Raw genomic sequence first — 14,266 nt, 5'->3', positions numbered from 1 at the left:
CACATAGCTCCTAGTTAAGAGTATATATGGAGGCAAGAATATAGTTTTTTTTTACTCTTGTCAACGCCTTTCTAGTCCTTAGTCTTATTTCAAGACTTTCTAGTCTTATTGTTTTTGGCAATAGACATTCTAGTTCAATATTATATCATCTTTGAATGACTTTCTAGTTCCTTTCAGTGACACAAGAATGTATTGAGGATTTTTTTTTTTCAAGATTCATGTCTTTGATAATTTGTCAAGAGTGCTAACTTACTATTTTTATCTTATTTTAGAAGTGAATGGATTACTTGATTTTTATTGTTGTATTTTGAAGGTTGTCAATTGTCAAGGACAAGAACTCGATGAAAAAATAATCTAGACAAGTGAGCCTTTACTCAAAGAAAGGTAACAAAATATAAATAAATAAATATGTATATTGAAAGAGAAACTAGAATAGCTATTGGCAAAAGACAAGAAAACTAGAGACCCTTGAAACTAGACTAGAAGCAAGAAAGGAGTTGACAAGAGTTAAGAAGGCTTCACTCTTGTCTCTACATATACTATCCAACTAGGGACTACGTGGCGACATTCTATAGGACCTTCAATATGTGTTGACTTTGTAGGATACATGCCTTGACTTACAAGGCAAGTTTTTCTATATGTGGGCAACATAGTTAGCTTGATTTTCAAGCTAACAACATGTGTGGTATATGGCCAACTTATTGACCACGTTTCTAATCCAAAAAAGTCAATTAAAGACACCTATGAAGTCAAAGCAGCATCTATGAAGCTTCTAGGAAGCTTCCATATTAAATATCATAGAATTAACTTACTTTTACCTACATTTACTTACTTTCACTTATTTGTATATGTAATTACTTGCTTATATAAGTATGTCCGTGACATTACCCCCCTTCTAGGGACGAGTTTTATGAGGAGCGATCATCATATGTTGAAGAAATCTATGATGTAACGAATTGTATTCGTCACATACTCTGATCTTTGTTCTCTTCGAAGATGATTGATAGGGCCTCTCAACCATCGGTAGTGTCCCATACCAGGGCAAGAAGACCACCCAATTGTTTAATTGTTGTTGAGGCCATCATAACTTCCTTCGAATAGAACATTTGAAACACCATCAGGAATTGTTCCTACTTCTAGCAAAATCACCAAACATTGGGAGTCTCTTTTCAAATCGTGATACCAAATGCGTTGTATCTCGCCATCTATTTGAGGAAGAACATGTCATTCTTGAAGATCTTCATCTCGATTGCATCGTCTTCAAGGTTGTGAAAATCATAATGTCTCATCCGACAGGTCAGTAAATGAAGGCTCTTGAGTCGAATCTGCTGGTTATTGGTTCTCCATCTCCTGAGCATCACTACTACAAAGAAGCTACGAACAATAATTGAAAGTAGAATGTTATCTTGCGTAGATGTTGTTTCTTTTATAAAAAAGGTTTTCATCTTGATTTTGATGGATGTCGTCGATGAAAAGCCTCTACCACCTTTGCTATGTTTGCAAGATTCTTTATTGGCTCCCATGCACGTTCACTAATACCATATCTGTGCCAATAGACAAGATATTCAAATTTATTTCGACGCCACCTTGAATCTAAGACTTCTTCTACTTCAAACTCTTCATTATTGTCCACTTCTATAGGAGGAAGTGGAGCTTGTCGTCTTCTTGGTATGTCCACTATCTTATATGGTTCAAGAAGAGACATGTGGAATATTGAATGGATTTTCATTGACTCTGGTAGATGTAAACGATATGCAACTGGATTGATTTGTACAGAAATAGAAAATGGTCCCAGCCTTCGATTGTCCAACTTGTCACAAGGATGAGTGGTCTTGATATTGCGATGAAGTAGCCATATCTTATCACCCAAGACGAATGATGGTTGTATCTTTCGATAGACATCCGCATTGGCCTTTTGTTGTTTTTGAGCCTCTTTTAATTGCGCCTTCATCATTGCATGTAGCTTTGATAAATAAATTGCTAAATCTTTCGTAGCAGGATTATCAACTTTTGAAAAGTCAAAAGTATCAAGTCATGGATGATAACCATAATTAACAAAGAAAGGTGTTTGTTTTATAGAAGAATGTACCATGTTATTGTAAGCAAACTCTACCAATGGCAAAAGAGTTGTCCAATTATCTTGTTAGTAGTTAATGGTACATCTTAAAAATTGCTCCAAAACTTGATTAACATGCTCCGTTTGTCCATTAGTTTGAGGATGGAATATCAAAGATAGTTTTATATTCACTTTTAGAATCTTAAAAAGAGTCCGCCAAAATCTTGATACAAATTGAGTTCCCTTATCTGATATAATATCCTTGGGTAATCCATGACAGCGATAGATATTGTCAAGAAAGAGCTAAGCTGTTTCTTCACTTGTGATAGATTTTGTACATGGTACAAAATGTGCCATCTTGGTAAAACAATCTACTATCACGAATATAGAATCATAAGAACCTGAGATTAGAAGATCCGTGATGAAGTCTATAGAAACATGAGACTATGGTTGTTCTGGAATGGGTAATGGCTGAAGAAGTCCAAAAGATCGATGACGAGGAGTTTTTGATCTCGAGCAAACATCACATGATTGTACAAAATCTTTGATTGCCTTCCACATTTGAGGCCACCAAAAATTCTTAGATATCAGCTCCAAAGTCTTATTATATTCAAAATGTCCTGCTGCTAGGAAGTCGTGACGAGCTTGAAGAATACGTAAACGTGCTTCTCCTTCTGGAACATATAGGTGTCCTTCGAAATAGAGTAGATTGTTCTTGAATTCAAATTTAGAGGGATCATGAGATTTAGAAGAATTATTCTTCATATCATAAACAAGAGAGTCTCAAGACATACTTAACTAGACTTGCTTAAAAAAAGTTAAATCAATAGTCAATGTTGATTTTATTGCTCGAAGATGAAATTGCTCTAGCTTCAAGAGAACCGTTCTTTGTTGCTCAAATGCTGCATTTCCTTCTTTTGGTGCAAGTTAAGAATGTCTAGATAAGGCATCGGACAAACCTTGTTGTTTTCCTGGCCGATAAGTGATGATGAACTCGAATCTTAATAAAGACATGCTCCAACGAGCTTGATGACGATTTAATACGCGTGCTGACATAAAATATTTGAGGTTCTTGTGATCCGTATACACGGTGACTCGACTGGAAGCGCCTTCTAGATAATGATGCCATTCTTGAAAAGAATCCATAATTACAAGAAGTTCTTTGTCGTGGATCTCATAATTGATTTCTGTTGTTGAGAATTTTCTTGAATGAAAGGCTACTGGATGAAGTTTGTCATCTATTCTCATTTGTGATAAAACCGCACCCAGAGCAAAGTCTAATGCATCTGTTTCCATAAAGAATGCTTTGGAAAAATCAACATAATACAAGATTGGTGTAGAAACAAACGCTGTCTTCAAAGATTCAAAAGCAACTTCTGCTTCTTGATTCCATTGGAGTTTGTCTTTACAAGTCAAATGTGTAAGTGGAGCTGCAACTCGAGAGAAGTCTTTGATGGAGATCTGATAATAGTTGGCAAATCCCAAAAAATATTGGACATCTCTTACCGTTTTTGGAATCTTCCAATCTATAATAGTTTGAACTTTCTTAGGATCCATCATAAGTCCATCATTTGAAATGATGTAACTTAAGAAATCGACTTGAGTAGTATGGAATATATACTTTTCTATCTTGGCATAGAGTCCTGCATCTCTTAATTTTTGTAACACACGATGAACATGAAATTCATGTTCTTCTGGATTCTTAAAATAGATCAAGATGTCATCTAGATAACAGACCACAAAATCATCTAAGAACTCTCAAAAAGCATCATTCATTAGATGTTGAAAAGCTGCTGGTGCATATGTAAGTCCAAAAGGCATGACGTTGTATTCAAAATATCCATACCTAGTTCGAAACGTAGTCTTCCATTCATCTCCTTGTTTGATGCGTACTAGATTGTATACTCCTCGAAGATCTATTTTTGTATAGATCTTAGCTTTATTCAGTTGATCAAGAAGTCCAGATATTAAAGGTAGTGGATACCTGTTCTTGATGGTAATCTTGTTGAGTGCTCGATAATCAACACACATCCGCAATGATCCATCTTTTTTCTTCACAAATAGAATTAGAGCTCCTGCTAGAGATTTAAAATGGCGTATGAAATTCTTAGCTAGATTTTCTTCAATATACTCCTTGACTTCAGTCAACTCATTTTGTGATAAACTATAGATTGGTCCGAATGGTGGTTGTGCTACTTCTTGAAGGTCAATTGAGCAATCATAGGAACGATGTTCCGGGAGTGTATCCGCATTCTTTTTTTCAAATACATCTTGAAATTCTTGATATTGGCTTGGAATGCCACTTGAAGTCTTTTCACCTGTAAGAACAGGTGTGGCATAAATAATATATGGTGATTCTTTCATAGCAACATGCAAGAAAGCTTTTGTACCTATAAATACGGGTTCAATTGAACTGGATTTATGACTCTCTATTTGATTAACTACACTGTTAGCTATACTTTTAGAAAAAGTAAGAGTTCGAGAAATCCAATTTATTTGAGGGTTGTATTTTTCTAACCACGATAAATCTAAAATGACTAGATTAGAGGAAGATCTAATGATATTAAATATTACAAAACTATTATGACCATTGATTATTACTTCTATAGAAAGGGTTTCGTGAATAATATCTCCAGAAGACAATAGACGACTATCTATGACTTCTACATGAACAAGTTTAGTTTTCTTTATTAAAGATATGCTATGTCTTTTAATAAATTCTTCATCTAAAAAACACCTCGAGGCTCCCGAATCTAACAAAGCAGAGACTTTATAATATTTAGGTTCTAAAATAATATTTAATGTAAAACTAGGAGAGGGCTTTGAGGACAGAATAGTACCTTTATTAGATGTTGTGCAAGGTTCCAGCTGCATAGTCCCTATTGTAGCTGGACAAACTCGTTTTCCGATATAATGTCTTCTTTCACAGCCATACTCCTCATTTTGTGATTGAGTAATTTCTTTGGACAATGTTGAGCAGTGTGCTTTGCTCTCCACAATATAAACATAATCCTTCTTGACGATGACGAGTCTTTTCTTGCTCAGTAAGAGGTTTGAAACGTACTGCATTAATTTGCATATCCTCTACTTTCGAATGTATGTGTTGAAGAGGTGTTGGTGTTGCCATTGAATTATAGTAACGTTGAGGTCCACTTGTACGGTTCTCAGATCGAAATTCAAAAAGGCGATTGTCACACTTCACAGCAAAGTCAATTGCTTGACTCAATGTTTGAGAATCAAATAAGTTGAGCATTAATTTTTTTACCTCATATTATAGTCCATAGAGAAAATGGCTAATAAGTGCAGCATCATCCCACTTGATATCAGTTGCAAGTTGTCAAAATTGTGAAGCATACAACGTTACTGATCAATTGCCTTATCGTAAAATACGGATCTTATTGATTGAAACACGAATTGCATCATGTTCTCCATACATGGATCAAAACTCCGCCAGAAAAGCCTCTAGATTATCCATTATTGGATCTCGTCATTCTAAAAAAGATAAAAACTATGATAGTATTGAACCTGAAAGAAGCGTACCAATGAATCTAACTTGCGATCTTGGAGTTGGATAGCTTTGGGATTGAAGTTCAATCACAAGTTGCACTTGATTGATAAATCCTCGAAACTTGGATGTGGTGCCATCAAACTTCTTGAGTAGGGCAATTCTTGGTTCTCTAATATTGGAAGGGTATTCCACCATAAGAGAAAGGACATGGTTTGGTGTAGATGTTGAAGTAGCTCCAACTATTTCTATATCTTCACTTCCTGCCAATCTTGTTGCTCTTTGTGGTGGTAAATTGAGTTGATGCATCACAAGCATTAATTCCCTCAATTGCTCTTGCATTTGTGCCATTGCATTCTTCATTTCAATAAGTTCTGCAATGATAACACTTAGAAAAAAGAAGCTATCTAATATGGCTCAAGACAAATAGAAAAGAGGACTTGAGAACAAAGAAAATACTAAGAACAATATCAGTTTAGAAGAGGATAATCCGCAACTTCTAATATGCTTATATCTTATCAAGAAAAAGAGGTAATCCACTCTTAATTAAGATTAGACAAAGCTCTGATATTGTACGTGTATTCTTGTCAATGTGTCAAGGACAAAAACTCGATGAAAAAATAATCCAGACAAGTGAGCCTTCACTCAAAGAAAGGTAACAAAATATAAATAAATAAATATGTATATTGAAAGAGAAACTAGAATGGCTATTGCCAAAAGACAAGAAAACTAGAGACCCTTGAAACTAGACTAGAAGCAAGAAAGGAGTTGACAAGAGTGAAGAAGGCTCCACTCTTGTCTCTATATATACTATCCAACTAGGGACTACGTGGCGACATTCTATAGAACCTCCAATATGTGTTGACTTTGTAGGACACATGCCTTGACTTACAAGGCAAGTTTTTCTATGTGTGGGCAACATAGTTAACTTGATCTTCAAGCTAACAACATGTGTGGCACATGGCCAACTTATTGATCATGTTTCTAATCCAAAAAAGTCAATTAAAGACACCTATGAAGTCAAAGCAGCATCTATGAAGCTTCTAGGAAGCTTTCATATTCAATACTATAGAATTAACTTACTTTTACCTACTTTTACTTACTTTCACTTATTTGTATATGTAATTACTAGCTTATATAAGTATATCCGTGACACGGACTATCAACCTTTTAACAAAAAATCTTATTTTCTAACATTGATCTTTTTTGGAAGATAGTGAATTACTCTTCTTTGTGGAAATTTTCATTTGATATTAGAGGTTGCAGATTACTTTCTTTTAATTTAACTTTTTGAATTTGTTTGAGTTGCCTATAGAAGAAAAGATTATGGATGCTACTCTTAGCAGAAGTAAAAATAGATTTATAACTAATGAGATCTTCAATATTAACTCCTATACAAGCACATTTATAAAGACATTAGAAATACCATTTAGGCATAAGATTTGAACTATGTTATGTAATAATAGTATGTTCATGATAGAATTTTTTCATCGTTAATATTATTTGGTAAATATTTTTTTATTTATTATATCTATTACTACAAAAGAATGAACTTGTATCTTTCAAAGATGTTCACATTGTTACTAATCATATTTGTCAAATATTTTGAGTTCTTTTCTACTAATAAGAAAGAATGTTTGTTAAACTATTATATCTTGCATTGATAATTGTGAGGTTAGAAAATATAATAGTTACTTGTTCAAAGTACTGATTGCACGAAAGACCTAATTGTATGAGACAATTAGATTGAGAATCTTTTACACAATGTATTCTTTCATTCTTTAAGGTTGTTGAAGCAACAAGAATTATTTGGCATTATAATAATTTAAAAGGATATAGATATAATGTGCATACTTGTCTTATTTGAACTATCATGTCTTTACAACTATCTACAAGTATATTTCAAATATAATGAAATATATAATAAATATGTACATATGCTTATTTAATAAGAAAATAGTTGGTATGTGGGTGGTATAAAATGAGTTTGTTTAGTAATGTGAAGGTGGATTTATGATTATCATTATATAAGATATATACTTCTAGCTTTTGTATAAATTTATAAATGTTTACCTTTATCCAACAGATTAAAAGTGACTTTCATTTGTAAACTTATTTATCATCATCAAATGCAATATAACATTATAGAAACAATATATATGCAAAAAAAATTGTAATATTTATTTTTGTGGCATTAAATAATCTACCATTTCCATTAGTACTTTCTTTTCTTTTTTTTATATTGTTCTACAATCTAAGTTAACTCTTTATTAAAGGCTAATATATAAGATCTATAAAAAATTGATTGAAAGTACATCTAAAGGCTAATAAATCATAATTGAATACATAATGGGTTTGAAAACTTTGGCTATTGATGCAAATTAATTGCATCAATAATACCAAAAAAAATAAGGTAAAAAAAAAATTTAGTAAAAAATATAAATTAAATCATTGAAGAAATTAATTGAAAAAATAATACTAATGAATTGTTCATTAATTTACTTCTAATTTAGCAACTATTAAATTAATACATTTAATGCTTTTTACTAAATATCCTAAAACTCTTCAATATAATATAAACTTCTTTATATAAATAAAAGTGGCTCAAAATTTAATTCTATACTATAAAATTATAAAATCCTAAAAATCCAACACATCTTCTATCAATAACATTCCATGAATATCAAATACAATATAATCCAAAAACAATATATAGGCTTGAATCTACTACATTCAATCTAAAAAGAAAGATGTAATAAGATTGATCTACCTTAAGATCTGCACATGTGATATCATTCTTTATTGCAACACCATTTAAGATTGTCTTAGCAGTAGCTCCTTAGTAGCGGTGGTGTTGTTGGCAATACCATTGCCATCTCTCTCCATCATCCCTTGCTCTAACCAACATCATTATATTTATATAGCATGGATCAATCTCTTGCACTTTTCTTGTCTGAAATGTACTAATGGTGTCTTTGGTATCCTATAATTTTTTTTAAATATTAAGTCTTTTTATACTTTTTGATAATTGACTGCCTAACTAAAGCTTTCCTCTTGTTGATAACCAATACTAGCTTATCATTCTATACATACTACTAGATATTAAGATGAAAAATAAAATCACAAATAAATTTGAAATAAGTTTTTTTATAACTATAAAATTTACAAGTAATATTATTTAGAAAATCAATTATTAAGATACCATAACAACTATAATGCACCTCATTTTTTAATATAATATTTTTATTTGCATATTTTTTTAAAAAATTCATAATTATAATTTTTTAATTCCATAAATTTAATTAGATTATAATGTAGACATGTTTCTATATTTTATGCTTTTCCACATTAACTTTTATAAGCTAACAATCTTTATATTTCAAAGCCTAAATAAGATACATCTTAATGAAATAAAAGATAAATAATAAATTTTTCAAGAGTATGATCTACACTCAATATTATGATACAAAGCAACAAAAATATTTATATTGAATAAAGGTTGTAAAAAATGATAGATCAAAAGGCCTATTGTAATTGAGAATTTATAACTAATAAGATAACAAATGACCATCTATGACTTCTACATGTACATGTTTAGTTTTTTTGACTAATGATATTTCCTATTTTTTGATAAAGTCTTCATCTATAAAGCAGGTTGAGGCTCTTGAATCTAACAAAAGATAAGACTTTGTGAATTTTCGGTCCTAAATAAACTTCTATTGTAAAAAGAGGTGAGGGATTTGAGGAAAGAATTAGATTTTTACTAGGTATTATGCAAGATTCTAACCGCACGGTCCCTATTGTAGCTGGAGAAATATGTTTTTTGACAACTCGCCTTCTTTGGCAATCGTGCTTCTCATTTTGTGATTGCATTATTTTTTTTGGAAAATATTGAGTAGTAGATTTATCTTCTCTATAATATAAAAATAAGCCTTTTTGACCTCATTGAGTCTTTTCCTACTTTGTGAAGGTTTTAAAATGTATCATATCAATTTGCATTGATTTTGGCCTTATTGAATACGTTTTTGTAAACTTAAGGGCTATCATCATTATTTTAATTATTTCTTTTGAGCCAAAATCTTTGTTCTTCACATCTTTTAAATAATCAATTTTTGCATGCAATGGCTTAAGCAAAAAATTATTCAAAAGATTTTATCTTCGGCAATATTAGTTACAAATCTTTGATATAATCGTTTAATCCATATCAAAATTCATTGCCAAAGGCTTTATGATTCCAATCCATGTCGCAAGCTAGGCTTTGAAATTTAGTAGCATATATGGAGCTTGACCGTGATCTTCGCCATAAAGACAAGAATTTGGTCTTTGCTATTCTTTTTTTAATACTTTCTATGAATATTGTCATAAATACTTCTAAGAATGAATTCAAATCATAATGCAGTTGCAAATCTTTTTTTCATTAAATGTGCAAACCAAGAGAGATTAATTCTCGATAGAAGTGCGTCTATGAATCTGAGTTGATTAAATCCTCTTGAGTAGGAAAAATGATTTAACCTTAGATAGAGCTTGACTTATTACAGAAATCTTTGAAATTTTGAAGTTATTCCATTAAACTTTTATAGGATACTAATCTTTATCCTCATCATACTTATAGAAGCAAAAATCCTTAAATTTGCTTGCCAAGTTGATCAACTTGCTTCTTTCAACTATATAACTTCTTGCTGCAGACTCTGAACTTCTTCTATAGGCATACACATAGTACCTCCATAATTCACGATGGAAATATATGAAATTATTACTCTTAGAGTATTCAAAAGCTTATAAGACTTACAAAAGTTATAAATCTATTTTTACTTCTGCTAAGAGTAGCATCAATAATCTTTTTTTCTATAGGCAACTCAAACAAATTCAAAAAGTTAAATCAAAAGAAAGTAATCTGCAACATCTAATATCAAATGAAAATTTCTACAAAGAAGAGTAATTCACTTTCTTTCAAAAAAGATCAATGTTAGAAAATAAGATTTTTTGTTAAAAGGTTGATAGTCCGCAATCTTCAAAATACAACAATAAAAATCAAGTAATCCATTCACTTCTAAAATAAGATAAAAATAGTAAGTTAGCACTCTTGACAAATTATCAAAGACATGAATCTTGAAAAAAAAAAATCCTCAATACATTCTTGTGTCACTGAAAGGAACTAGAAAGTCATTCAAAGATGATATAATATTGAACTAGAATGTCTATTGCCAAAAACAATAAGACTAGAAAGTCTTGAAATAAGACTAAGGACTAGAAAGGCGTTGACAAGAGTAAAAAAAAACTATATTCTTGCCTCCATATATACTCTTAACTAGGAGCTATGTGGTGATGTCCTATAAGACCTCCAAAGCGTGTTGACTTTGCAAGACACGTATCTTAACTTGTAAGGTAAGTTTTTTATATGTACGCCACATAGTTAGCTTGTTCCGCAAGCTACCAACACGTAGTTAATTTGTTGATCAAGTTTCTAACCTACCAATCAACTACAAATACATGTAAAGTCAAAGCAACATCTATGAAGCTTCTAAGAAGCTTTTTTAGAAGGTATTATGAAATTAATTTATTTTTATCTACTTTTATCTACTTCGACCCAATCATATAGATATTTATTAGAGTACCTATGTATATCCGTGACACATGCCAATTAGATCACTCAAACTAAGAAGTTTTGCTTTTAATTGCAACTTCAAGGTGTATGTGTATATATGTGTCTGTATCTGTTTGTATCTGCTTCTACATGAATTCACAATATTAAGAATCTAGGACTTGGCCTTTATCAAAACACTATAAAAGACATGATTTATATGTTGCATTGTTTGCAACTAGCTTTTCAAAAGGTCTTGTCTCATGCTCAATATTACAACATCCACACATCATCTTCCTCTCCCCCTCTCCTTTTCTTCCTCCATCCATTGGTGCAGCTTCATTGCACCATATGGTAAAACACACAAATTTGTATTAATCCTTTTGTTTTACAATACAACAACAAAACCTATGAGTGGAAATAGGAGGTCAAGATGAGAGCTAGGAACAAAAAGAGCAAGGGTTGGAAATGATGGTTTTAATGATGGTTCAAATAAAGTGGATTGATTTAGTAAAAAAGTAAGTCTATTTAATATTTAGACATAATTTTAATGACTTGAAACAATTGAGGCCCTTTATACAAAATAATAATAATAGGAAATAGACTACAAAAGAATCTCTTAAATCTCCACCACAACTATTTTTTAGATTAATTACATTATTTTCTATAAATCCATTATTATTCAATTTTAGATGGCTAATTCTACAAAATAATACAATAGATAAAAACATGTATTGATAGATCACATAGCCTTGTGATTTTCTTGAGCACATAGAATTCTAGAATCTTGTATTAAGAGTGGAGACAAATGAATTTAGTGCTAAATGAAATGTTAAAAATTGGCATTGAAAGTTGATTCATTATCTGTTCTAAAGAGTGGGATGTACTTACAAAATTAATGATGCTTGAGAGCAACTCGGGAGATGGAAATTCATGAGCAGCAGTGTATATTTGCTTATGGCCATGATATATTAAAAAATAAATAAAAACAAAAAATAAAGATGACTTTGCAGACGAGGAGAGAGAAAAAAATTTAGACCATTTCTCGATTTGTGCGTGTCATCCTTGCGCAGGGGCCATGCTAATCTTCTCTGTATCGTTCCAATTTTATCAGATGTCTCCGAAGAGACAACAGGAGATGTAGCATCGCCACATTATATAACTGCCTCAACATCTCCCTCCAATCCATGTGGGTCTGCACTTCTCCTTCTCCCCTCCCCCCTCCATCCCCTCGCATCCATACGCCGCACCAACTGGTCCCTACGCTGCCTGCCTGCCTACCTCTCCACCGCCGTTGTCACCCCCTCCACATTCACATCGTGGAAACACACAATTTCACCCCTCTTCTCCGTCACTCCGGATCACATCTTCAGCCATGCTGGCCTCCTTTATACCAAACCACGGAAACACATCCTCACGCATTTGCCTGTTGCATGCAAACAACATCCTGCGACCCAACAACCAAGCCTCACAATCCCATCACTGCCACTGCACCCGCTCTCACTTCAACAACGCGCGCGCACACCCACACCCACACTTCCAATTTCGCCCCGCGAGTCTCGCAACCACACATCACGCTCGTGGTTGGCTCGGCGCCACACATGCTTGCCTCCGTCTCTGGCTTCGCAATATGTTGCTGCCATCTGCCGTTGCACTGAAGGACTGCAACCCCAGTGTAGAACGCGATTCTGTGAACTACGCCGGCATTAGCATTCAGAACACACAAATTTCGCTGAAAGCACACACAGAGAGTCGAGCATCTAGCGGGTTAGGCTCGCATGCCATGAAGTCGCAATGAGAACCCCGAACAAACACGCAGCTGAGCCGAGCTAAGCGCCACAAGCCATCACGTTGCACAGACCTGGCCAGCCAAAGAGACGGAGTCGAAGAGTAGAGTAGAGTTGACTTGACTTGACATCCATGCCTGGTCTCGCAGGAATGTGAGACCCGCTTGTCTGCCCATCCCCCCACATGCAATTATTGCTTTTGTTGATATAAATGGACTCGAATTAGAATGTATACTAGTGCTTATATGTACTTAATATGTATGGTTACAATGGAGATTGCTTCCTGAACTAGTTGTTGGTGTCTTTTGAAGACTATTAAGTTTGTACAAATATGTTATTATTTAATTAGGTTAGTTTTAGTGCTTCGTTAAGTTGAAACAAATTGGCTCAGCTTTTCTTTTACTCGTCGTTCTCTTGTGGAAGAATTTGTTTAATTTAGTTTATATTAGCCATTATTTCTGTATTTGTCAAATGCCAATACCCTTGCATCGTGTTGGTTACCAATAGAAACATACATGTCGTTATCTTCTCAATTTGTTTATTTTTTTGGTGGAAACCGATCCTCTACCTTTTCACAATTATCTGTGCGCCAATACTTCAGCTTTTCTTCCTGTGTTAGGCCTGCCTCTCTGGAAGGAGTTCCGAAAATGTAACGGGATTTTTATCCTGCTGGGAGTTAACCTAATTTTTTTGTCCTCGCCGACCTGATTTTGTCTGCTCACAACAGTTCTATAGCATCCTCCATCTGCCACTGTGGGTGATTACTCAGCACATGCAGCATTATCAAACATGAGTTGCTGCGTGGGTAAATCGAACTAAATCAACAGCACAAATTCCCACGTAGCTGCACCGGATGAATCTTGGTAACGTTGTACGTATAGGGCAACAGTATGTGCTAGCGATTGATTACCCTACAGTTATCGGCAAATGCAAGATAGTCCACTTCAATTCTTCTCTACTCACATCAATGATCTCCTTTTAATTGATCACGGTGATTATGTATCACGCAACTTGCGTCACAAATGAAGACCAGTATTCATTTTTATCCTCTTGATCATGTGCTGATGATTGCAACTCCCTCGTCTATGTGTAAGCTGTTTATTCCAGATAGACTACAATGATTTTGTCACTACATCGACAGCCCCTTCCTCTTTACTCTGCCGTGACCGAATTCTTAAATAGAGTGAATTTTGTTGCATTATGTGATGGGTACAGAAGAAAGCATAGCCTGGGTTATTCAGGAGCAAGTTGACGAACTATGTTTCAACAGTACTGATAAGAATAGTTCAGCATGGGACCTCAGCGGTCAACAACATCATTGTGGTGGCGATGATTTC

General features: G+C 33.5%; 1 non-coding gene across 1 annotated transcript; it reads right to left on the bottom strand.

The window, feature by feature from the left end:
- Nucleotides 1–12,169: 12,169 nt before the first annotated feature.
- LOC112292497 (U6 spliceosomal RNA) lies at nucleotides 12,170–12,272 on the bottom strand. Its single transcript, XR_002972764.1, has one exon. It is a non-coding gene; the product is annotated as a U6 spliceosomal RNA (small nuclear RNA).
- Between the last annotated feature and the right edge of the window lie 1,994 nt (nucleotides 12,273–14,266).

This window comes from Physcomitrium patens, chromosome 1 (genome assembly GCF_059467195.1).
Source record: "Physcomitrium patens ecotype Gransden chromosome 1, ASM5946719v1, whole genome shotgun sequence".
Taxonomy (NCBI): Eukaryota; Viridiplantae; Streptophyta; class Bryopsida; order Funariales; family Funariaceae; genus Physcomitrium; species Physcomitrium patens.
This window is presented reverse-complemented; position numbering and strand designations above follow the sequence as displayed.